Consider the following 25,863-nt stretch of genomic DNA (forward strand, 5'->3'; position numbering starts at 1 on the left):
GAGCTAATTACGGAGGCCACGCTCCGCTGTGCTGAATACGGTGAACGCCACCTAGGTGGCGTTGGTAGTGCTTCTTGATGCCAGCGTCCCTTCGAATGCTGGCATCGAGGCGTCGTAGTGCTGAGACCACCGAAGTACAGTCTAGTACACTGTAACCGAAGCGTTCACTGTCGGTGCGCGTTAGTGTCATAATGCAGTACTTCTCTTTTCTGCTCGTAGGCGGCGGCACCGCCCCGAGCAAGAGCGCGGGTACACGGAGGAGTGTTAGATATATAAAGCGCGTCTGTGTAGCTCTCTGCAAATGCGTTTGTGGCGCAATGGGTTAAACGCTTGGCGATCTATCGTAGCGGACCGAGAGGTCGTGGGTTCGATTTCCAAATTTTGCATGTTTGTGAAACTTTTTCTTCTGGTTTCTTTCTTTGTATTATGTTCTATGACGTATTTCCGTGACGGAAATACGTCAGTGAAGTCTTGGTGGACCCCGGCATAAAACACTTTCGTGTTAAAAGAAGCGCAAGACTCAAGAAGTCTGATTTCTGTGCTTCGTTTCTTTCATTCGCGCAACAAATGGCAATGGTTGAACATACAGTAATGACGTGAAATTTCGTTTCGGACGATAGTAAAAGTAAACTAATGGCAGTAGTTCGTCTCAATAAATTGATGAGAACAGAAGAGCCTCCTTTACTGCTCTTTTAATGTGAAGCTACCTTTGCAAAAACGCTCGCGACATGAGCGGATCCGCGACCTCACTCGCAGCAGCGTGACGCCATAGCCACTGATTCACGTTGGAGAGTGTATAACATTCAATTGAAAGATTCAAGAAAGCTTCGCTTAGCGTAGATTCCAAGATTCGGGTCAGATCTGCCGTAATGTTTTTAAAATTAGAACGTCAAAAGAAGCGGACATCGCTGAACTGTGCTTTAATTTGAATGAGAGCTAAGTAATTACTGAAGCCTGAAGAATGAAGAATTACTGAAGCAAACAAAATGTGCAGCTAAGTGCCACTGGCTGTAGTGATTGGACAAAATGGGGCTAGAAGTGGTTTAGCTGGACGCACAGTTATTGATCTCAATGATGACAAGCTTAAAGAAATGTAGGAGCAATCAGTATATATATATATATATATATATATATATATATATATATATATATCAGTGAAGCAGAGAATCACAGGAGCCGGCACAGAAGTTGTTCACAAAATAGAAGCACGCAGGAAAAACATACAGGACTTTACTGACGTTGAGGCCGGCTACGTGCTTCTAATTTTTGAACTACTATATATATATGGACCGGTCTCGGTCTCAAACTTTTATAGATCACCGCAAGCTAAACGCATCATTTACCAAAACTCTGGGTCGCCTCAATCTAAAGATACAGGTCGCAAAAATCACAAAGGAAATTCAGGCACATGCTATACAAGGCATGAAGAGCAACCTACTTCTTGGCTTGGACAGTGCCTTTCTCTTCAACTTGTCTCTGGATCTTGATACCCTGACTCTACGCGAAGGGAATGACATCCTCCACCCTCGCCCACAAAACCACTATACGGCCAACATGGACGATTGTTTGCAGGAAGTTGAAGTTTGTGATTTTGTGCATCTAAATAAAATTCAGAGGATGGCATTGAAGCAGCTTGTCCATAAGTACGAGGACATCCTTTTCCAAATCACAGATTGAGATTGGGTGCATCACTAGCGAAACGCATCACATTCCTCTCACCAACAATGCTCCCATCCACAGGGCTCCTTATCGAGGCTCAGAGGCTGATAGCGCTGAAATGGACAGATGAATCAACGACCTTTCTCACACAAGGCGTGATACGACTGTCTACGTCACCGTACGCTGCGCCAGTGCTTCTGGCTGACAAAAAAGGAGACGGACGCACGCGTTTCTGCATAGATTACCGCAAGCTAAACGCAGTGACGGTGCCTTTACATCGACGACGTTCTTGACTCTCCCGGAAAATCGACGTACTTCTCCACGTTGGACATAACGTCAGGTTACTTGCACGTGAGGATGCATCCGGAAGACATTCCGAAAACAGCCTTTGTCACACGTACCGGTCACTACGAATGGATTGTCATGACTTTTGGTCGCAGGAACACTCCAGCCACTTTCGAATGGGCTGTCAAGTCCATCTTGACTAAACACCACTTGACGCACATCACGAACTACTTTGATGACATTGTCGTCTATTCTGGCACATTCCCAGACCATTTGAAGCATCTCGATGCCGTTATAAACGCTTTTAGAAACGATAGCGTTAAGCTGAAATTGAAGAAATGTCAATTCGCACAAGCTTCCATTGAGTACCTGGGACACAGGGTTTCAAATGGCACAGTCACTCCGAAACAATGCAACGCGGAGGCAATCCTGCGGTTTCCCACGCCATCACGCCCTAAAACAGTTACAGCGTTTTCTCGGCACCGTCAATGTTTACCGTTGGTACATCGCCCGCTTCAGTGAAATTGCTCAACCACTGAAATGCCTTCTCTGCAAACACACCACCTGAAACTGGGACCCTGACTGTGAACTGGCTGCTTTCACTCAGCTTAAGCAATGTGTAACGGAAGAAACCATTCTTGCCATCTACGATGCCGCCAAACCTTGTGTGCTCTACTGCGATGCGTCCAACAACGGTATCGGTGCCGTCTTGAAGCAGGCTGATGATGAAGGTCGAGAGCATCCAGTTGCATACCATTCACGCAAAGCTGCTAAAACATGAAATCAATGCAGAACTTGAATGTTTAGCAATGATTGATGCCATCGATAAATGGCATTGTTATCTACATGAAAAACCTTTCACTGTGATCACCGATCACGCGGCGTTGCAGTGACTTAAAAACAAAAACAAAAATCCACGACGCCGTCTTTTGTGATGGTCCTTGAAGGTCTCCATGTACGACGTAAACATCAAGCACCGAAAGCGCAGTAACAACATCGAAGCCGATGAACTGTGTAGAAACCCTATCATTCAGCTCCTGTCTGCTGAACAGCTGCGAGTGCACCACCACGACAAACCGCCTTGCAAGCATACCATTGAGAATGGAATGACCATAGTCACGCGCAGAGGGATACGAAAAGTATAGGTTCCTTTTGCTGTTTACGGTCTTCTTTTCTTCGAAAGGCTCATGACGCTTTCGGTCATATTGTCGAGTAAAGAAGACATTGCGACTTCTCTCTCCACAATATTATTGGCCTGACATCATCACCGAAGTCTCCGAATACATTCGACACTGAGATACTTGCCAGCGCTGCAACAAGACGAAAACCAAACGTTTTGGTTCCTTGGAGTTGTTACCACCCGTGGAGAAACCATTTGATCGTCTGGCCATAGACACTATCGGAGGTTTTGCCAACTACGGTTCCTCCAAAAGATTAATTCACTGGGCCGCTCACCATGCCACCCGTTATGTGTGCACTTTCGCACATGGAAATGAGACCGGCGAGGCCTACATTTCCTGTCTGAAGAGTATATTCATTGCGCAGTGTAGGTTCATTCTTTTCTTTTTCTTTTTTTTCTTTCATACCTCTATGTGAAAAGGAGTAGCCGGCGCCAATTAATGGCACCAACATCTCCCAAAAACCATATAATAATAATAATAGTATATTCATTGCTGCAGACCTCGGAAGTTCATTTCCGACCATGGCACAGGATTCACCGCTGGCGAATTCCATCAATTCCTCAAACACAACAACATTCATCAGATTTATACAAGCTCAAAATGCCCACAATATAATGGCATAAATGAGCGCACTAATCACTTTATAGTCACTCGCCTCCGCTGCAAGATCAACGACGAACCCCGAAAACCGTGGATGCGTCTCCTCTCACGTTGCCAAAGAGTCGAACAAAACACCCCACGAGGTCACGGGCTACCCAACCTGCTTCCTTATCTATGGCACACCATCTTACCCCCCCCCCCCCCCCCCCCCCCCCCCCCCCCCCCCCCCGCTCCTCTGTGACGTTACCGAGAGCCTGCAGGAAGCTCGCGCAAACGCGGTCCGCAATTCCCTGGCATATCACGAGAAAAACAACGTCAAATATGCCAAGAAATTTATTCCCTAAGAGCTTCAAGTAGGGGACTATGTTCTATACGAGACACCCTGGCATCCTAACCGCGGTAAACTCAGTGCAATAATGGAAGGACCATATACAATCATACGCAAGATCTCTGCTATAAACTACGAGATCGAGCGCAGCGTGGCCGCACTCGGTCGCCAGACTGACATCGTTGATGTGGGGAGATTAAGACGATATCATTCGCCCCTACACCTACGACTCTCTCGGGGGGAGGGAGAAGCGTGTGACGAATCGCACAAGGACGGCGCGGTTCAATAGTTGTGCAGGAAGCCGACGAGGTTTCCAATAAACAGAGCTGCGCACGACCGCCATGTCTCCTGTGTTATATATATATATATATATATATATATATATATATATATATTGTAACGGAATAATGGAGACTGCTCGATGATCTGCCCACCTCCACTTCCCCTCAGATTTTGAGGACTATCACAGGAAGAATTTGAGAGGCTGTCCACGGATAGTGATGCTATGAATGACTGGAGGGCACACTCGGAGTAATTCTGAAGCGGCGCTTCGTTGCGGTGGCCACTGTGTCTTGGGCGCCACACTGACTCGGAAGGGAGCACCTTGACACCTGCGTGTATGCTACGCTTAACAGCGACAGCGCCGACAGGTGCAGCAGGGGTTCTCGGAGATAGGCGACCGTGGTAATGGATGGCTCTGGTCAATGGCCGCTGACGAATTGCTTGAACGCAAAACCATGATCTCTGGTAGCAGGAATCGTAACTGAATGATTGCCACCGGCACTGCTGCTGGAACCACGAGGTGTTGGGGCTGGTTGCTGCTGAATACTAGAAGATGCCGAAGTGCTGCAACTGCTCTCCTGGTACGGTGGTGGCTTCGGGCAACATGCAACCTGCAGTGAAGGGTGTCTTGTGATGCCTCCCTTTCCGTGCACCTGGTATAACTGACACTCCCGAAGGCGAGCACGACGACGGCACCGAGCAGAGTGGGCCTGCACGCGGCTGCGGCTGCAGCCCAGGGAGGATAATTACAGGACTATGGGCCATTCAGTCCAAGCCCTGGTCGGGATGTCGCTGCTTGAGACGTAAGTCTAACGCCGTCTCGTAGTAGCCACCACCGCTGCTGGTGGGCCATCTCGTTGGTGGACGGCGCCCCCTTTGCGGCAGGGGGGGCAGGGGTGGCGAGTGGGGCTTTTGTTGCGCTGCTCCTCGGCTCTCAGCAGCCGCAGAGCCACGGTGGCTAGGTCCGTGACCCAAGGGTCGCAGTACTGCATATTACCCGCATCATCGCCGCATGCCTCTGCTTACGACGCCGCTGCGGAGGCAGCTTCATCCGCTGTCTTGGAGGCCTTGCTGCCGAGTTCGCTATGGAAGGCGGAGGACGCCGACGCGCTGCTCAAACCGGAGGCCTGTGACTGATGCGTAGGCAGCTGAGGGCTGGACTGGCTGCCGCTGTTGCTGAATCATTGGCTCTCGGCCGCGATCTTCGATGACGACGAGCTGCAGCTGATGCTCGGTTATGTAGGGGACTCGCAGGCATAAGAAAGCTGGCCGAAAGCAGCTATCAGAGCTGCACTCCATTCAAGCCAGGACCCCTGCTTGATGCCTTCGTAGTTGCCCCGAGCCTTGGCGGCACCGCAAAGTCGTTTTGCCGCAACTAGCCATCTTTTTTGGTTTGGCAAAGCAAGACGATCACCCAAGGCATTGATAGCGTGAACCTAAAGAATGGCGTCATCTTGAAAGCCGCGAAACAGCAGTATTTGTACGAAATCCAGCTGATGGAAGTCGCAGTGTCTCATCTCCGCCAGACTGCCTGTCCAGCTGCCCGAGGAACCAGGGTCGGTGTCCACGGACAGTGCGGTCGTTGTGGTAGTCGCGGCAGCCAGTTCTACCACCAAGGAATCATCAACGGCATAACTTGGTGGCTGAGGAGTCGAAGTATAGTTCCTATAGGATTATTCCGATACAATATATATATATATATATATATATATATATATATATATATATAGGAAAATCAGAAGCACAACTTCGCGGTTATCTAGGGTTTATTATTTTCCCAGCTTTGGCTCGTAACCAGGGGCCAGGCGGCGAGAGCAGCATATGGATTCCCGTGAAGTGGGAACCACTTCCCTCCGGCGCATGCGCTGAAAAGCTCGTGAAATAAAGTTTTTCATTCATTCATTCTACCACCAAGGAATCATCAACGGCATACCTTGGTGGCTGAGGAGTCGAAGTATAGTTCATATAGGATTAATCCGCTACAATATATATATATATATATATATATATATATATATATATATATAAATATATATATATGAAATCATAGCGTGTGTACGCACGTATGAAAATCGATGTTTTCAATTCCCCTTTCTTCGTTAGTTTCTCCATTGCAATTTCAACCAGTGCTAATTACCCCTATGCTTTCCTTGGCTTCATTGCCTGTTCGCTTTATATGGTCGTGAGTAAGAAAAATCGACCCCATCTGTTTTCTTTCATCTCGTTAATATATATATATATATATATATATATTTCCAGTACACCTATTTATTATTATTATTTTTATTCATGGATACTGCAACCTCCATTTGCGAGATTTTAGAATGGTGGGAAACACAGTAACTGTAAATACAACACATCGGTAGAGAGGAACATGCAGAGTTTACAACATTTGAATAAAACAGTCACATTAATACGAAAGCAGCATTACCTATAAAAAAACACGACATATAAACATAAGCTGGAAATGCAAGAAACTATACATCAGTGATCAAGAAAAGATGAGAACACACATAATGAACCTGTCAGGACAACGTTGTTGCCAAGGTAATTCCAGTCCCTGACATTTCGTGGAAAAAAAGATTACCTAAACTAACCATTATACGCACGAAAGGGCATTATTCTTTGGTCCTGTCTCTGACGTGTCAAATAACCAGAATATAAGAACACTCATTCACCAATGCCAATCTTTAGTGCCCTTTAATAATTTGATACAATAAATTAGTCTTGATGAGTGGCTTCTTTCGGATAAGAGGGTTAGGTTAGTCCGCGTTAAGTTTTCAATAACTAAGCTGCGCCTGAAATTTTATAAATGAGCTGTATGGCACTTTTCTTGAATTTCTTAAGTTTCTGTACATTGGTTTTTAATAGGGGCCCCGTATTATAACAGCATATTAAGCAGAAACATATATTAGGATATCCAGATTGGAATAGAAAGCAAAATGTTGATGTAAAATGTCTTGCGATCAGTGTTCGAGATGCAAATAGTTGTAATACACTTTGTGAGACTATTTTTCGCAAGTTTCGCTGTATCTGGTCATCCTTTAGTCTCTAATATTAGCTCTTCGAAAGTCCACTCGTTGCCACATCTGCGTGTTCTTTTTTTTCTTTTATGATGTTGTCTTGCGACAAACGTATAGAAAGAAACTTGTAAAATAACAACGAACTCATGCTTTCATAAGATCTGTGTATTTTCTATCATAGGCTTCTTGTTTTAGGTAGTGTATCGACTTGAGACAATGGGGGAACTATTGGCAAACTTTCAACGAGTGACACCTGACAAAGCAGTACCCGCACTTTCAGTAAAGCATCTCAAAATTAAGCACGCCCGTCTATCTACGAGAACGAGAGCTGGTCAACGCACGTAATGTCCGTCGGCATATAGCTCGGCAACGCACCAAATTTTTCTAGTTCGATCCAGTTCACCTTTAATGAGTAAAGAGCGATGATCGATAAGAAGACACAGCGAAGGCTCGCCCTGACTTCGCAACTTGTCGCATTTTTTCCCCGCGGTTATTTGAATTTTGGATGCAAGTATACTTCTGTATTTGTATATGAACTTTTTTGACGAAGTAAATCGTCACGACATCAGAGTATTATTAGTTGCGGCTCTAAAATACCCTAGTCGATCGGCAACTTGTGCTGCCGGGTATGCGAAATAACAGCCTCGTCACGTCTCTTGTTTTGGGTAAGATGCCCGTCTATGCGAGCTTGTGTCTGCGGTGCCCTGTGATGAGTGCGCCGATAATGTTTGCCAAACAGCGACATTCGATTAATTTTAGATTCATTATGGTGCATTAGAATGGTATTATTAGCTCATAACGGTACGCCTACAGAAGACAGTATAGATTTTTCTTGACTCATGCTGGGGGTTGAGGGGGCGTCATGCATACTAGAGAGAGTAATAGAAACAAAGAAGCGACCTCTAATGAAGGCATACCATTGCAATATTAGTAATAGAGAAGAACGTATGCAAGTGTTTTGACAGATGTAGTTGCTATCGCATTTCTAAACCGCACTCTATACAGGTAGCTAATTGTGCAATAGCTTGATTTATATGACAAATAAATATACAAGCTTGAAGAAATTTACAAACTGCAAGAAAGGAGGTTAATTCACGAAACATATAACTGACATCCACAATTGGCCATCACCGCGGCGATTACCGCGTTATTATAATAGGGATCGAGGTTACGCGGTATCGTAACGCAATCATGTTGTTATCTTAGGGACCTTCTCATAGAGATCGGACAATGAGGAATCGCTCTTAGTTACTATTTGGTTAAAAGCGTCCCAGTTCATGGACGAAGGCTTCTATTATTGCAACTTAAATATGAAGACCTAGCACACAAAATGGGTTGACATCAAGGTATACAGCTAGAACAAATACGTAAGTAAGAGAGGACTATTGCAAGTCGATCGGAGAGACTAACGACGTAGTTCGTAATGACTTGCCTGAATTTGACTAACACTTTTGCGCACGTAATGATTAGTTATCAAACATGTAAATCTAAAATGACCATTCTCGCATAACTATCATTGGACACCGGCTGCGTCCAAACCAAATCGCAGCCTACGCAGCAAAAGCTTCCAGTAATTCTTTAAAACTTCTTCTCCTTTTTCACCTGTTTTTTATTGAAAACTCACGGGATATTGTCATGGTTCAGAACAAAAAGTTTTAGGCTTTCACCGATCCACGCGTGATAATATGCCGCGATTGCTCTCCACTGTCTCATGCACCAATGCGGCGATGAACACATGCTTAATTAGTCGCCTGAATATGTCTCGCTGTAGAAGAACTAAAATTCTGGCTAGTTGATATACCGATTCATCCTGGTGACCTAGCACAACACAAAAGGAAAAGAGGCGGACAGCGCCGTTGTTCGTCGTCTTCCTTCCTGTATTCTGCTTGGAACCTAAGAAACGGCTACGTGTGCCGCTGTAACTTATTCTTGGTATAAAAATATATTCCAAACCTGCATTCTTAGGTATGCACCAAGTTCCGTTTCGCCGCTTCGCCCGCGTTCTTTTCTCAGCATACAGGGAGCGCTGAATATGCGCCGCAGCAAGGCAGCGACTCTCTAATGATCCTGCCGATTGCCTTCCAGTTGCTGGCGGCTTGCGGTTCACTTGGCACCACGGGCATCTTGAGGCAGCCCTCTTATCCCCGCCTTGCGAAACGCGTTCTCGAAGGCATCCTTACACGATGTCTCGCTTAGCCGCGTCCGAGGCTGTCCGGCTCGGGTAAATCGATGCACTGCGCTACCTGATCGTTACGGCTTCGTTCCCGTTCGAGAAAGCAGGGGGTCATTATCAACTTGTCGTCCTCTGACGCGACGACGGAGGAGTAATTCATCCGAGCGCCGGAGAGCGCAGCCTGATTGTGGACCTTGAGCAACGACGGCGCGCGTTCGTTAACAAGTGCCTTGCGCGCGATCGATAAAGTTACATCATTACACGCAGCTGCGAGATGCATGATATGGGGCTTCACTCTGGGCTTGCATCGCATTGCATAACTACGTGCACACTTCGTGACTCTTGACGTCACTCCAAATGACACGGCAAGATGCACAGCTTGATTAACGCCGTCTGGAAGAGCGTGTTCATATAAGGCTATTCTTTGGTGGCATATAGTAACCCCCCTTTACCCCTTCCGCTTCCGCGAAAAAAAGAAAGAGGTAGCCAGAGTACCAAAGGTAATTAAAAATTACGTGGAACTCGCGCCGCGTAGGAATAAGCTTAAAAGACGTGTTTCTTGATGTCTGCGAAGCACGCTGCTCTTTATTAGCGCTAACTTGCAAGATGGCATAACGCCAATGGCCTGATGACCATGTCGATGATATATATATAGCCAAGATGGCGATGACATGGTGGCGACGTCGGCGAAAATAGCACGACATTTGCTCAGCACACCGCTATACTACTGCACGTATGTACTTATCAGCAACATTAGTTTCTTGTCTCGGAGCTGCGGGGGAAACTGGCGCGTGCGCACGTTCTCTCCCGTTTATTGGCAAATTGCTTCTGCAGCACGAGAAGCACGCGCCAATCAGGTCTGACACCAATCACCCCAGAATGCTAGTCGGCAGCTGAAAAACATGCATACGTCAGTGGCTAAACTGGGTAGGGCATCCACCTACTCAGCTGGGGGGCCCTGGCTGATATCAAAGATAGATCATAGGAGAGATGTGGCTAAAAGAGGCGAATAATGCTTTGCCTTAAGCACTGTGACGCTATCATCACGTGTCGTCGTGACATCGTCAACATAGGCACTCTTGCGTCATACACATAATAGTTCACCTTACGCGGACACATTGTGCCTTCGCTAACACTCCGCGACATCCCCAAACGAGGCTAGACATCCAGACTACCCATAATTTACTTCACGTAAGATTGATTCCTACAGTTACTTGGGTAATGAATAACTGTTTTTATTGTATACTGTATCTCAAACGGTATATTGAGTTTCTCCAGAAACGCCAACAATTTTTCTCGAACAGGAAGCTGGTACCACAATTTTATGAAAACGTGAATAAATTTCCAAATATCAATTAGATTTTTGCGCTTTTCATGTGTAGATATTGCTACGTGAAAATGCAGTAGGCAAACTATTTACGAGGTGTATTTACAAGGGGTAGCAAGCATTGGCGAACTTCAAAGCCAGCCGATATCAAACACGGCACGTCTTCGTCTTCAGATCAGGTTATGGGTACGTCCCACTACATCGAAGTATCAACATCATCTTCTACGAATAGCACGTAGTAATATTATTGTGCGCAATAGGGACGCAGGGTAGCCGAAACGGCGCTTATAATATAACTTTTCCTACCGCTGCCACTGAGAGAGAGAGAGAGAGAGAGAGAAAACATTTATTTAGCCACTGAGAGAAATTTTGCTCTTCACACAAACTGTACGTTGAGAGCAGTGGCGTTTGTGCATGTATTCGGAGGCTAAAACATGCATATATTGTAGCGGAGGAGGATGATCATTGTGTGCATCGCATAGTTTTTTCTTGAGAATATGGCAGTGTATGGCCTGTAATATTTTGTTGTCAGGGTCGAGAAAACATCGTCAAAATCACGAACGAGGTATATACATAATAATGATGTGCCTTTAACATGGCGTAGTGTGCACAGGGTGGCTAATGCACCGAAATTAAGGCGGTTGCCGGAAAATAACGGCTACAGCATCGACGGCATCACTGCCAACCTAGGTCGTTATGACAACGCCATAATGTTCTTTTTTAGATAGCAGCTCGCACGATTCACAGCAGTCACGGTAAAGCTACAAGTCAGGCAGTGCAGTGTGATATGGGTTTGACCTCTTTAAGTCAGAGAAACGCAAAGCGAAGTTTATTTTTGAAGAAAGACTTAGGAATGTGCATGAAACGAAATGGGTGGCTAAAGTGCCCAAATATCTGCACCTCAAGAGCGTGGACACGGAATGAAGGAAGAGGTCAAGAAAGTTGACAACAAAGCACAGGGTAATCGAAAGTGAAAATAGACAACCAGGAGTCATCAAAGAGAGAGAGAGAGAGAAAGATAAACGCTAATATAAGTTGGATGCAAAAGATGGAATGAAAGAAGACCATGGAGATTTAGAAATACAGCAAGAAAGAAATATAGAGAGAACCTTTACGATAACACTATTTGAGGCCCGAGCTGGCTGCATCAGAACATACCGGAGAAAATATTCGCAACAGGATGAGGCATGTGTCTACCGCAGCAAAAGTCTGGAGACGACTTAGCACATGGTAATGGAATGTGAGGATATTCTCCCACTGAGACCCGTACGAAACCTGCACCTTTCACAAGCGCTGGGATTTAAAGCGCATGGAAGCATTAACTCGTCAGCAGGCGTAACAAGCAAAAGACGCTTTAAGTATTGGTAGAAAAAAAGCACGTAAGAGATTGATAGGATCGGAGTCAGTTCAGACATACATAATCACAGAATACAGAGATAGGTGTTTAATAAAGAGAGGAAAGATCAAGAAGATACAGTCGGAACGCTAGACTGCTGTGATTGCATGCAATACCAGCTCCAGCAGGCTAGGCTACCATTTGCAGCTTCCTGGTATATACGAAGGGGATGACAATAAACGTCATCATCATCGTCATTATCACTGGTGGCGGCACCCACCGGGCAGCAAGCTTTTGCCGCTCGCCTCCCCACCTCTCTCCTCACTTCGCGCGAGGGGTCCGACAACCAGCAGCGTACTTCAACGCGTCTGATTTAGGAACACGCGACATCTCTCTCGAAGGTGATGTATCACCGAAAGTGGTGGCTCGAGAATATCGCCCCTGGATCCAACTTACTTTTACTCTTCGTACGACATCGCGTCAGATGAGGGCGGGCGAGTTACGGGACGCGTTCGATGCCGAAAAGCGCTGAGGGTTTCTTACCCTGGTCGGCCTTTTACCTTGTCGTTTCATCAAAGCTTAGCTTACATTGATTTCCACAGTGCTTGGGATCTGTCGTCTTTTGCGTGTGTGTGCGTGTGTGTGAAAAGTATTCTGTGTAAATAACAAAGAATATTAAATCAAAACAAAGTTTCAATACGTCACGAACAAACTTTGTAAAATTAAAGATTTTCGAAATGCTTAGTGTAATTTGTGGTACACTTTTGAAACCATCATGCTGTTGTTACAAATAATTTATTCTTCATGCATATGAATAGTCTCCGAACAAACCTGCAAGACGAAAATGTTTAGATGGAATGTGTGATGTTGCTCTCCCACGAACGCATGCATGAATATTAATAACACCCATTTTAGCTGTCACTTTTGAACGTATAAGAATTTATTTTAAAAACGTGATGCAATAGATGGTTCGGTCTTGCAACTTCGGATGACCCAACGGTGAAATGTTAGGGAATGAATAAACTTGCGATAATACCATTGTCTGCTATTGGACTGAACACTCGCTAAAGGATTTGCGATGCAGCTCATAATGTGCAGATTTAGGCAGAATCAAAAAGCTGACAAATGGCGTGCCGGTGTCAAGATCGAACTAGTAGCCAAGACCTTGAGAAAAAAAATTACATCCTTTTCATATTATGAGCACAAATCTCTACATACTCTTTTTAATGTTCAGAAAATATAGTATAAAATACATGCACGGTGAATGAAATTTTTAGGCGTGTTTCTTGCGCGCTGCAAATATAAAAATTTCTGAGGAACAATTTAGTCAAGAACTTAGTGCTGTTCTGAGCAACTTTGGCGGTTGTTTACAGCATCTCCTTTCTTTAAATTTTATTTGTAGAAATACTGTAGGCCATATAGCCCAAGCAGGAGTGGCAATATAGAAAGCACGATACCACAACAAACAAAAATACTGAAACTATAAATAGTGATAACAGAATTGGAATAAGTAGAGGGTCTAACGAAATCTCTTTTGGTGGGGAAAAATCGTGGCGAGAACAGGGTAGGTATTCTGTAAGTGTGCACCTAGTGGACATGTCCATTTCGTCTGCTGCTGAAGTGTTCATTGGCTGGACTGGGATGCACGTGAGAAGGAACCAGGCACCACAGCCAATCAGCACTTCAGCAGTAGACGAAATGGGCATGTCCACTAGGTGACACTTGCAGAATACCCCCCCCCCCCCCCCCACCCCCTCTTGAAACAGACGCCGACCAAGGAGAATGTTGTGTTGGAATTTTTGTTGGAATGCTAGAATTTTTGTTGGAAGACTGTTGGAATTTTGCTTGTCAAATACCTACTTGGTCGTCCCGCAAAAAGTTCTACAAGCAAGTGCATGGCATGGGCGCATCGATTTCGGTCACGGCTGCTAACTTAGCCATGAAATTCGTCGAAGCTCTCGCCTTGTTTACACCGCCATCAAAATCATTCCTCTGCTTCGTGGATGACTGATTCTATGTTATCAGGAAGGACTGCTTGAACCGTTTTGTGTCTCAAATCAACGGGATGGAGAGTGCGATCAAGTTCATCGTGGAAGAGGAAGTGAACGGCCAATTGAATTTCCGGATTGCTTGGTCAAAGGTTGGAATTTGCGCTGTGCGAAAAACCCACACACACGCCTCACCACGTGCATTTTAATTCGGTGCATCCAAATACGCACAAGAGGTCGGTCGTGTCTTCGCTGCTACAGCGCGCGGAAACCATGGGCTCGAATGAGGAAGACCGTGTTTTGAACAAAGAGAAGCCGGTGCGACGCTACCTGCAAGCTTGTGGACACCCTACCTCCTTCGTCACATCCGTTCAACGTAACCTGGCCCTGTCCGCGTTACTCTTCTACAGCGTAATCTCTGACACGCGCAGTTGTTCCTTACATTCCGGGCATCAGCGCGACCCTTGCACGTGTCATGCGTCCTTATGGTGTGCGGTAGCACATGTGCCCCCGCGTAAGCTTAGCAATGCCCTCGTGATCGTTAAGGACTGTCAGCCACGTAAGAAGTTCCCTGGCATCGTGCATGTGATCTCCTGCGCGCAGTGCGACTACAAATATATCGATGAAAGTGGAAATTTTGAAAGAAGACTCAAGGAAGCCGCGGTGGCCGCATTTCGATGCAGGCTAAATGTAAAAACGCCCGTGTGCTTGCGTTGTAGTGCACGTTAATGAACCCCAGGTGGTCAAAATTATTCCGGAGCCCTCCACTACGGCGTGCCTCATAATCAGAACTGTTTTTGGCACGTAAAACCCCAGAAAGAAGAAGAAGACTGAAGGAGCAGTCGATACGACGTTAACAAGCACCGCGTGGCCTCCAGCGCCCTTGCAGAACATGCTAACCCCACGGGTCACCAGACAGGCTGCGAGAGTAACCTGCGTCCTAACAAGTGAGGAAAATCTGAGTCAAAGGCTTTATCTTGAGTCACTTCATATCGAGACAACGGCACGCTCTTTGAATTATAACGACGGAAATCCTAATCTGACCTGCATCGCACCTTAAGTCGTGTACTTAACCGCAATAACCTCGTTCCCCACCTGCTTCGCTCTTCATTGTGAACAAGGCTCTCTGTGGGGGCCGTAACGTCGGTTAAAAAAAATAAATTCTACCGTGCTCGGCGTCTGTATCCTGTTCTCGCCAGAAGTCCAAATAACAAAATTGTTACAAGAGCCACAAATAAACGCAACAATAAAATATTACGTGTCATTGATACTACCTGTAAGTGGAAATACATATCGAATGTACACAATATCAAATGGTATCAAATACAAAAAAAAGCTAATTAGACCATAAACCGAGCAAAACAAAAAAAAGGGGGGGGGGGGAGGGTCAAGATGTTACTTAAGTAGTAGCATTAAACTTTCCAATGGACAACAGGCAGTCGAGTGACAAATTATTTCAGTCGCTAATTGTTTGTGGAAGCACGAGAATTTAAACACATTTCTTCCTGCAAGCCAAGCAGTCCGTAAAAGCGGGTGTGTATCACGAGTACGGCGGGACGTAAGTAGAGACGGGTATGGTGTAGGGTCAAACAAGATTTTTCGACTAAAGAATAAAAACAGAAACTGTAAACGCAGGACTTTCCACCGGGATTGCAATGAAGTAAACTGGTTAGATTCCATAGCTGACGAAACAGAAAATTGGCGAACATATAGATAGAAAATAAACCGCAAAGCCTTTTTTCAACTTTTTCATGCGCGTTAATATTACAATTTGTGTTCGAGTCCTATATAATGCAAGCGTACTAAAGTTTGTGCCTGATCAAGTACTCACAAATCAGTACTTGCAGTACTGAATCCTTAAGTTTGGGACGGAAAAAGCAGAGTTTCCGAAGAGCAGAACATGTATAATCAATGTAATTGCTCCAAATTAAGTTCCTTGTCAATGTAACACCTAGGTAATTATACTCTCCCACCTCAGTTAAGCGTTCAGAGCCAATAAAATAAGAAAACTTAGGGGGCTTTAATTTTTTAGTGACGCGAAAAAGGACAGTTTTTTCAGAGTTCAGTTCCATACCCTATTCTGTGGCAAGAATATTACTGAGCGCTGTACTATGGGACTACTTGATCGTGAGCTTTAGGAATGTGCCAAAGGAGAACGCAGCCATCTGCAAATAAGGACATTTTGGTGGGTTAATGAATAACTGTGAAGAAGTCATTAAAATAAATAAGGAAGAAAAGTGGCCCACGTATGCTATCCTGGAGCACGCGGGATGAAACCGTGAGACTGCCTGATTTATTATCAATAATTTCTATGGTGTTTTCAATAACTTAAATGTTCGAAAACACAGAAAATGAGTAAATCGGGAAGACCAGCCTTATGTAATTTCTGGGCTAATTTGTAATGCGGAATCTGATCAAAAGCTTTGCTGAAATCATAAAGATAATGTCGACCTTGCCAGCCACGGCGAGAACGGATGCCACAAATTAAATGAATGGAAACCAGCTGAGTAAAAGTTCAATATCCCTTTCTAAATATATGGTGGGATGGATGGATGAAATAAACTTTATAGAAGTCCTGCAGATCGTGACTCATCGCGAAGCGGGCGGCTCCCGCGTGGCATTCTGACAATATATTACTGTCGTCTAAAAATTTTGTTATTCGGGTGGCCACAATATGCTCAAGAAGCTTGCAACAAGAGAGAGAGAGATAGAATATAGGTAAGGCAGGGAAATAAAGAGACGCACGTCTGGTTTGCTTCCCGGTAATGGAGGAAAGAGTATAGGGATGAAAAGAGAAAGAGAGATGTTATCGCTATAACATACAGCTAGATTATGGATTCTCCACCTTGCATATACGGCATACGGAATGGATATAAATATACCATATTTAGACAGAAACATATGCGAAACATCATGGTGATGGCGAAAATTCGCCTCGAGTATCCATATAATTGCTACCGCAATAAAAATTACGCAGATCTATGCGCAATCATCGACTACCATACGTCATAGCCAACGCGAAAAGCACCATGCAACAGGCTGGTCATGCTCCCTATATGCAGAAACAATGCTGCATTGAAGCCTGCCGAAAGGACCGAAGCCAACCCTTACAAAACAAACTTCTAGTGCAGTTCCTGCACAACAATATTTAGCTTCCCTGAGGGCACAATCATAATGCCAAGGAAAATTGAGGTAAGAAACAGAAATGCCCATAAGCCATCGCCTCTAATTAGGATCTGTAGGTTTGTTTTACATTAAATCTTTCGTTACCACTATAAATCTGCTCATTTTCGGTGTTTATATGTTTTAATATTTTTTCTATGTGAGAGCATTACGTGGCCCATTGAGCGAAAAAGCCGGCGTCTGTATAGCAGCGAAACAGGCACCCGAATTCCCATTGGCTGCGACGCAACATCACGATCGCGCCTCGCCGAAGTGTTGTGTGAGGGGAGAGGGCATCGCCGCGGCGCCACGTCACCGGCGCGCCTCGATGGAGCAGATACGGCGAAGCGACGCCGCGGGGCAAGACGGGTTGGCGTCGGGAAGCAGTCGCACGACGCGCGCGTGCACGGATGCCGCCGTCACGCTCTCGGAAGCCGGCGCGGGGTCCGTATCTCTCTCTCACCCCCACTGGGCTTAGCTGCATCACTCACACCAATTTAATCGCAAAACTCGATAACATAACCCACAGCAAAACTTGAATATAATAATCTCAGCGCAAAAATCTAAGGATCGCTCAGCGGCGTTCAAATGTAGCAAATCAATTAATGGTTGCGCATTCACAACTCATAAGTGCTTAGGTATCCTCGAATTTTTTTTCAAGACGTAGTAGTTCCAACGTTTACTGCGACACATAATATTATCGCCTGATCACGGGTGATCCGAATGGATGTATAGCACTAATCATTAACTAAAGTACAGTCGGCATTTCAGGCCGTGCATAATGTTGCTATAGTAACGAAATTCCAATGAAAATGTTTAACAACGCGTAGAAAAAACTGTCGACCAAGTTTATCAAAGTTCTATAGACACGGTAACAACGCAGCTTAGTGTGCGCATTCCACGTGTAAGTTTAGATAATGGTGTCGTGGGCATACGGAACGACCATAATCGCACAACTTTGGGTGGAACATCGCGGAGACGGCTTAAAAACGCCGGCATGCACATTCCACGTCAATGATGTTTTCAAGACCCGTCTAACGCGCACTTTTGCGGAACGGCTTTGGAACAAAACGTAGATAGATATACGAGCAAAAGTACAAAGTATCTGAATAGAGTGCACCGATAAAGAAGAGGTAATATTTAAGAAAAAAAAATGAGGCAACCTTTTTTTTCTTTACGCGGCCTTAATCTCAGGTTGGTTTGTGAAGTGCGCCACGAGAGCAACAACGGCCCATACTCGAGTCGAAGGTGAAATCCTGCAGCAGACTTGGGTGGGTGGCGTGGTCGGGTAGTGAGTAAAGTGGTACAAGGAGACAATAGGCCGGGACAAGCCTGAGCAAAAGTTAAAGAAAAAGGAAAAGAATCCCGGGGGCAGAAGATAAAAAGGCGAAAGGGCGCGATGTAGAGCCAAGATATTTTTTTCCCCTTCGCTCGGCTTAAAGTGGGGAACACGGCCTCTCAAGCGACATCACAGAAGGCATGATCTTGTTCAGTGGTTCTGCTCGGCGCTTGTCCTCTCTGTCTTCCTTATCCGCCGGAGACACTGGGCTAAGGAGATAGCACCGGTGATTCCTTTTCCTCTTCGCTTCTTCCGTATCGGACCCGGATTCCGCGATCTTTTTTCTGAAGTAACGCTGAAGGCGCAAGCAGCCCGCAGTGGAAACAAGCAGAGAAGAAAATTCTCTTCGAAGAATGAGTTTGAAATTTTTCGCCCTAATTGGCGGAAGGTTCCACCTTATGGACGAGGGGGAAGGAAACCTTCCAGCCACATGTACTCGCTTGAGGATGGACATATACACTATTGCAGTCAAAGACAAATGGGAAAGCGGCTTACGAAAACATAGCAGGTGAAAGCCGGTTGAAAGAAGTAAGTAAAAAGCCAGCAGGAGGATTTAGGAGGTTTGGAAAAGGAGGGAAAAGAAGGATATCAAGGATACTCCGGAAAGGCGGATTGTCAAGCGGCCAAAAGAAGTTTAATGTGATGGTGAACAAAGAGACTAAGTGGACGACGATTCTGAGCGGTGGCCGGTGGTTTTGTGATCATACTTTAAGGCAGCAAGGGTGATGCCCGATGTCGAACAATAAGGAAGTGTAATAAACGGGCGGGATTTGTTAAAGTAGGGCTGTTTCAAGAAAGCAATGTAAGGTGGAGTCACATCTAAGTAAACATGACATCAGCAAAGCAGGAGTGCTTTGGATATATCCACGCTGTAAGGCGAATATTATAAGGCCTAGCTTCTTTTTGTTTTTTGTTTTGTTTCGACGAATCTTTGTTATTAATCAGATGTTATCCAACTCATGTGAAACATGCTTCACATCTAAACAACCGGTGGTAACAATGCATGTTTTCGGTGTCTTGCTGCTGTAGAAACGACCACAATAGATTTGTCCTGTGCTTGTAGGAGTGCCCTAGACACGCCACGCGCGGCGTAGGGTAAGTTAACTACGCTTAAGTGAAATGTACAAATAAGGCAAAGGAAAATGAAAGCGGATGAAAAGGCTTCATTGTCTGTCATTTCGCATCATTGTGAGTAGCAAAAATTGAGTCCCTCGATTCCCACTATTCTACTCGTTCATTACATAGCGAGGACCTCGAATTTGGAAGTTTTGATACCATAAGGCGGTATACACTACAAAGGTTTATTGGCCAGCTGCTTGCTCCTCTGCTCGCTTAACACTTGTGCTTAAGAGTGCATTTCAGTTGCTCCGTTTTAGTCTTAAGCAGCGATGGCTAACACTGCCAGGGCTAATGTTGTGCACTTGAACACCCAAGAGGGGGGCTGGAGGGATGACGTCGCGGCAGCTTAATAGGTAAAGCAGCGCACGGAGATGTGGGTTACCTCGTCAACTGCTGCAAGTTATATTTTCCTCCACCTTGATTTTCTTTACTTTATTAGTTTTACATTTCAATTAAACATAACAATTAACCTCTCCTATGCTTTCTCTGGCTTTATTATCTGTGATTTCGTATAAGAGGTCTGTATGATTTAGAATTACAAAAATCGAGGAGCGATGGAATGAAAAGTGTTAGGCCTAACGTTAAGAGACAGGAACGGAGCGGTGTGGATCAAAGAGCAAACGGGGACAGACGATATTCTAGTTGACATTAAGAGGGGAAAATGAAGCTGGGCAGGCCATGTAATGCGTAGGATGGATAACCGGTGGACCATTAGAGTTACAGAATGGATACCAAGAGAAGGGAAGCGCAGTCGAGGGTGGCTGAAAACTAGGTGGGGTGATGAAATTAGGAAATTTGCAGGCGCAAATTGGAATAAGCTAGCGCAAGACAGGGGTAATTGGAGATCACAGGGAGATGCCTTCGTCCTGCAGTGGGCATAAATATAGGCTGATGATGGTGATTATGATGATAATGATTTAGAGGTACGTGACTATGAAGCCCATGTATGTACAGGTTTTATGTCGTTTTACGTTGTTTGCTTGCGCAGAACATAGATCTGCTCAGTGGCCCTTATTTTTCGCTCAGTGATAAGTGCTATAAAGAAGCCCCTTTATGCATATCCATAAATATGTTCGGCGAGATACAGACTGACCTGACTGATGGACGTGAAACCGTGATGGGCTTGGAAAATAAGCCTGCGCTTTAATAATTTTGCCTAATTAGAAACATTGGTACTGTGCTGTCATGCCTGTGTCCTGCTAACGGGGTTACTGGCAAAATGTGGCCTCTTTCTAAACGAAAGGTGACAATTCGTGGCAGCAATGTGGCCCTCTCGGTCTTGCATAGACACTGGGGCAATCATGAGCGGAAGGCACTGACTGCTAACTCACGGTGTCCAGCGGTCATTGATTTCGGAAAGATGGACATGACGGTGCAATTATCTACAAGTTGCGTCTGGGCCACTGCAAAACATTGTGATCATCTGCTAGCGCTGCTGACTGATGTAGCTTCTTCTAATAGGCTTTCCGCTACAGCCTGGGTGCACACTCTGTGGCAAGGCCGTTTACCTTGCCATCTACGTGCACTGTCGCCCTATATGGGCTATGCATGGAAATGACGCGGAGAGATGCGGACGGTGAGGAAGCAACAGAGGACACATAGTAGTTACCAAGGCAGAGTGTGTGCCTAGCCACGCGTGCTCTTTTAATGCTGCAAAGCGCCGTGGCGCGTAAAGTGCAATCTTTTATCGCGCGCAACTCTAATGAGCATCGCATAAATCAGGTCTGCTCCGGCGGCCCATCTCATTTCTCTCCTCCTTTCTCTTAGCTCTCACAGTTCTGTGGGAGTGGAAAGAATGTTGACGAAAATAGGTAATGGGTCGATATGTTGATGAAGACCAGGTCATCTTTGACTGCCGTAGTAAGTGTTTGCACGTCACGCCAGACTTGGTGGAAGTCTAGGGCACTGTAGAATGCCATTCTCCAGCGAAACCTTGGCTCCAGCTGGGAACAAGTAAAATGACTAAGCAAACATGTCTGTAGCTATCACAACGTTAAAGTTTCCTCTCCTAACGCTACGAGCAACCTTACTGAAAATAAACAATACGTTAGATTGTTTGATTTAGTTTATAGTTTCGGTGCCTCAAACAACAGCGTAAGATAAACAAAAGTTTTTTTTTGTCTTGAAAAAGCTAGTTGCCCCTGCGTATTACTACACTACTGAAGCATGAATGGGCCTTGCTAGGAGGCTCTCTTCTATCAAGTCATTTCATGTTAACGAAGTACGGAATAAAGGAAATGTAATCAGTAAATAAAAACTGCGCGAAAGAAACATGGACATAAGAAAGAGCACGCGCAGCGAAGATGGGTGCAGACGCTCGCCTATTTCATCTGTGCTTCTTTCGCCATCCGTACTTCTTTTATGCCCTTTTCCTTCATAGATGTAATGTACGAACGAACACAAAACAAAGTTCGAATGGAGGTTAAGAGCTGCTGCGAAACGTAGCCGTTTTGAACATTACTATTGGGAACACCCAATTTGCATTTACGAAGCGGTGATGTGTCGAGCTCCGGAATTTTTTGGACATCTGCATAACATTCTGCAACATGGGGCCGTAATCTAGAGTATTTATTGTTGCAAATTATGATACAAGGCGTAGATAGCGTTATTTCGTGTTTTTGTTTGTTTCTTGTTTGCAAAAATTATATATATTGTGACAGAGCGATGAAGAAGACGTTTTGAGAGCACTTGAAGAAGACGAAGCTCGGGACTTCGTGTGCTTACTATGATCTTGTCAGCCGCTGCCAGTCTTGTAAATACACTGTAAATACATTTCTTATTCCTTTTCCCCGTAACATTTTATATATATATATATATATATATATATATATATATATATATATAGGCCCAATAGTCTACGCTTCTAATATATAGTGTATTGAACATCGTGATGAAATTATTTGTTTGAAATGATAATTCAACTGTCAGACACCGTGATTTTTGCTGTCTTTACGTTTGTATCTTTTGAAACACTAAGACATTTCTGTGTTTCTTATGGTATTCGTCACCTAACTACCTGCGTCAGTAATTTTGCTTCTTAATTATGAGAATGTATCCTTCATTTTCTTGGTTATACTTCAGGACCCACTTCTTTAGCACTATATTCATCTGTGTATGCAAGCTATTAAATATACCTTGCATTTTCTTCAATACCTTTAAAGGTGAAAGGGGTTGGATAGCGGACCTTCTAATAGTGTGGTAAACGCCTTCTCATACTGTGGTAAACTTAGCACAAATATACTAAATATTTTTGAAAATATTGAAATATAGTTTGAATGCACTGGATTTTCTTCTGAACCAAAGGATAATTGTAAGTTTGACCATAGTATAGTAAACAGCGTTTACATACCTAAGACTCAAATTTTAAGCCATTTTCTTAGGCATCAATATTAAAAAAAATTAAAGTTCTGATGACATTTCATATTTGGTTCAATAGGTTTCACAATCATTCAGAAAAATTCACAATAAAAATTTACTTTAAAAGTACAGCAGTTGCAAAGAATATTTTGGCAGCAAAACTGATGTTTTGAGAAAGCGTAATTTAGAGTTTTGATTTCCGACAAATTGGCCAGCAGGCTTTTTTTTGAAATTTTTAACATTTTGTTGCATAGTATATATATTTCTTGTACTTCGCATATTGTGAGCATATTCTTGTTTCTAATTTTCTGCTGCATGAATGTCGTGTTCTTTTATATGTCATTCCCCTGTTTCTAGAACGTGTCAATTACTACATTTTTATTTACTCATACGCAGTATCTATTTCCTTCGCTAGTACTTGACTTTAACTTCAATTATTGGAAGCACCTTTCCTGTACTTGAATTGGACGCCTTCACACGGCACGGATGGTTCAGTTTCTTCTGCCACCTCGGCATAATCAGTGGTTGTTGCCGCTAGTCCGTCCAGCATAAAATTCAAGACATCGCATTTTACCTCATCGACGGCATCAGAACTCGCCGCCCTCCGTGCTGCTCTAGAGTTCTTAATTGAAGAACTGTCTCAGGCATGGTCAGTCTTCTCTGACTCCAAGGCCGCTCTCCAGTGCATTATGTCATCATTTCGTCATAGACTGAATGATCAATTAGTCGCTGACATAAGACTTCTGAATCATCACGCAATAGAGAAAAAAAAAACACGACATAGCGTGTCAGTGGATACCGGTCCATTGCGGTATCTACGGGAACGACTGTGCAGATCAGGCTGCCCGATCTGCTCATGATGGTCTCCACTGTGCTGCTATACCCCTATCAAGAACAGACGCAGCTACAGGGCTTCGTTCGCTCGCACGTAAACTTACACTTTTACAGTGGAACTCGACGGAACTTACCAACGCTCGTCTCGACAAACCTGGATCCGAATCTACAGCTCCGTCTTCCGTCAGGAATATCTGAAACTGAGGAGACGCTTCTGTGCCGCTTGTGGCTTTACGTGGCCTTCACAAATGCCTACTCATTTCTGATCGGAATGGTCAACAGCCTTACACGCGACAACTAGCTGCGAGGAAACAATCACCCACATTCTCTGTGATTGTCTCCGCTTCAGTGCGCCAAGGAAAGAACGTTCAAGAGTTTTAAATGGACTTGATAAACGCCCTTTTTCAGAGGAAAGTGTCGTGGGACACTGGCCGAGGCCATCCTCAGCACAGAAGACTTTGAAAGCGTTGTTAAGCTTCTTGCGGAAAAATGGGGCGGGGGGGGGGGGGGTATTCTGTAAGAGTGCACCTAGTGGACTGTCCACTGCGGCTGTCGCCTTTGGCTGCCGCTTCACGAGCGCGAATGAGACTGGCTGGCACCTTCGCGCTAGTGAAGCGGCAGCCAATGGCGACAGCCGAAGTGGACAGTCCACTAGGTGGACCCTTACAGAATACCAACCAACCTGGTCTCATAGACAGACTTTATGCAGTGCCGTATTCTCTATTTTAGATGCGGAGCATCTTATAGCGGCGGCCTGTCCCGCGGCGTCGTTGGCGTCGGCGTCGGCGTCCGTCCGCACCTCTCCTCATTCTCTCCACGCCAGCTGTGCGATAACGCCTCTCTCTCCCCCTCTCCACGCCATCTGTTCGATAACGAGCTTCTCCCTCCGTGTCTTCATCCGCCACCTGTGCGATAGCGCGTGCATGAGCGCCTCTCATCTCTCTCCTCCTCTCCGCGCCAGCTGCTTATATAAACCCGGTCCATGCACCGCTGCCTCAGTTGCTTCTTCGGTTTAGTCACGCTGCGCCGTCCGATGCGCTGAATGGACGCCAACGAATCTGTGTAACGAAATGTCTGGCACAGTACAATTTCGTACAATTGCACAATTACGTACAATTTCATACAAGCTCGTCTTACACCAGATCGCTCAGCGCTCATGCGTTAGGCATTGAGCGAGATCCGGTGCTCAGCGAAGTGGACGTGCTCTGCTTTACGGAGACGTGGAACGCCGTGAACGTCGACATTGCGGGCTACGCTACGGTCGCGCGTACGCATCGGGTTTGTACGACCTGATGGCGGTGTGGAAATCTACGTCAAGCGTTCCGACAAACGTTCCGTCAACGCGCTGGACCTAGAACTGCGCCTCACCGCTGACAAACGTAGCAACGGCGAGCATTGTGCCGCTAGCGTCTACGGCGTTAACGTCATGACAATGTACCTCGCACCCAACCTCTCACGCACAGCCGTGGAGAAGTACATCGACGAGGCCATGGGTGAATACCGAAAGCAGCAATACGCAGACACACAACCTTTCATGCTCATTGGCGACCCTAATGTCGACATCATGAAGAACGATTGGATGGTTGAGTACATGTCATCACACCACTCGCTACAACACGCCTCACACGACGACCGCAAACAACAGCCAACTATCATTCACGGAACATGCATCGATCACGTCTTCAGCAATTTCAAGATACAACCACTGCTACGAGATCCACTTGCAGTTCATTTCACCGACCACAAATTCCATCATACTCAAAGCAAGTGCACACCTCAAATAGACGCTGCTCAATAAAGACATTCATTAACCACGTCATTAGCAACGCGGGAAGGCAGCGCGGGAGGGAGGGGGGGGGGGAGGCGGCTT

Source organism: Dermacentor silvarum, chromosome 2 (assembly GCF_013339745.2).
Source record: "Dermacentor silvarum isolate Dsil-2018 chromosome 2, BIME_Dsil_1.4, whole genome shotgun sequence".
NCBI classification, from domain to species: Eukaryota; Metazoa; Arthropoda; class Arachnida; order Ixodida; family Ixodidae; genus Dermacentor; species Dermacentor silvarum.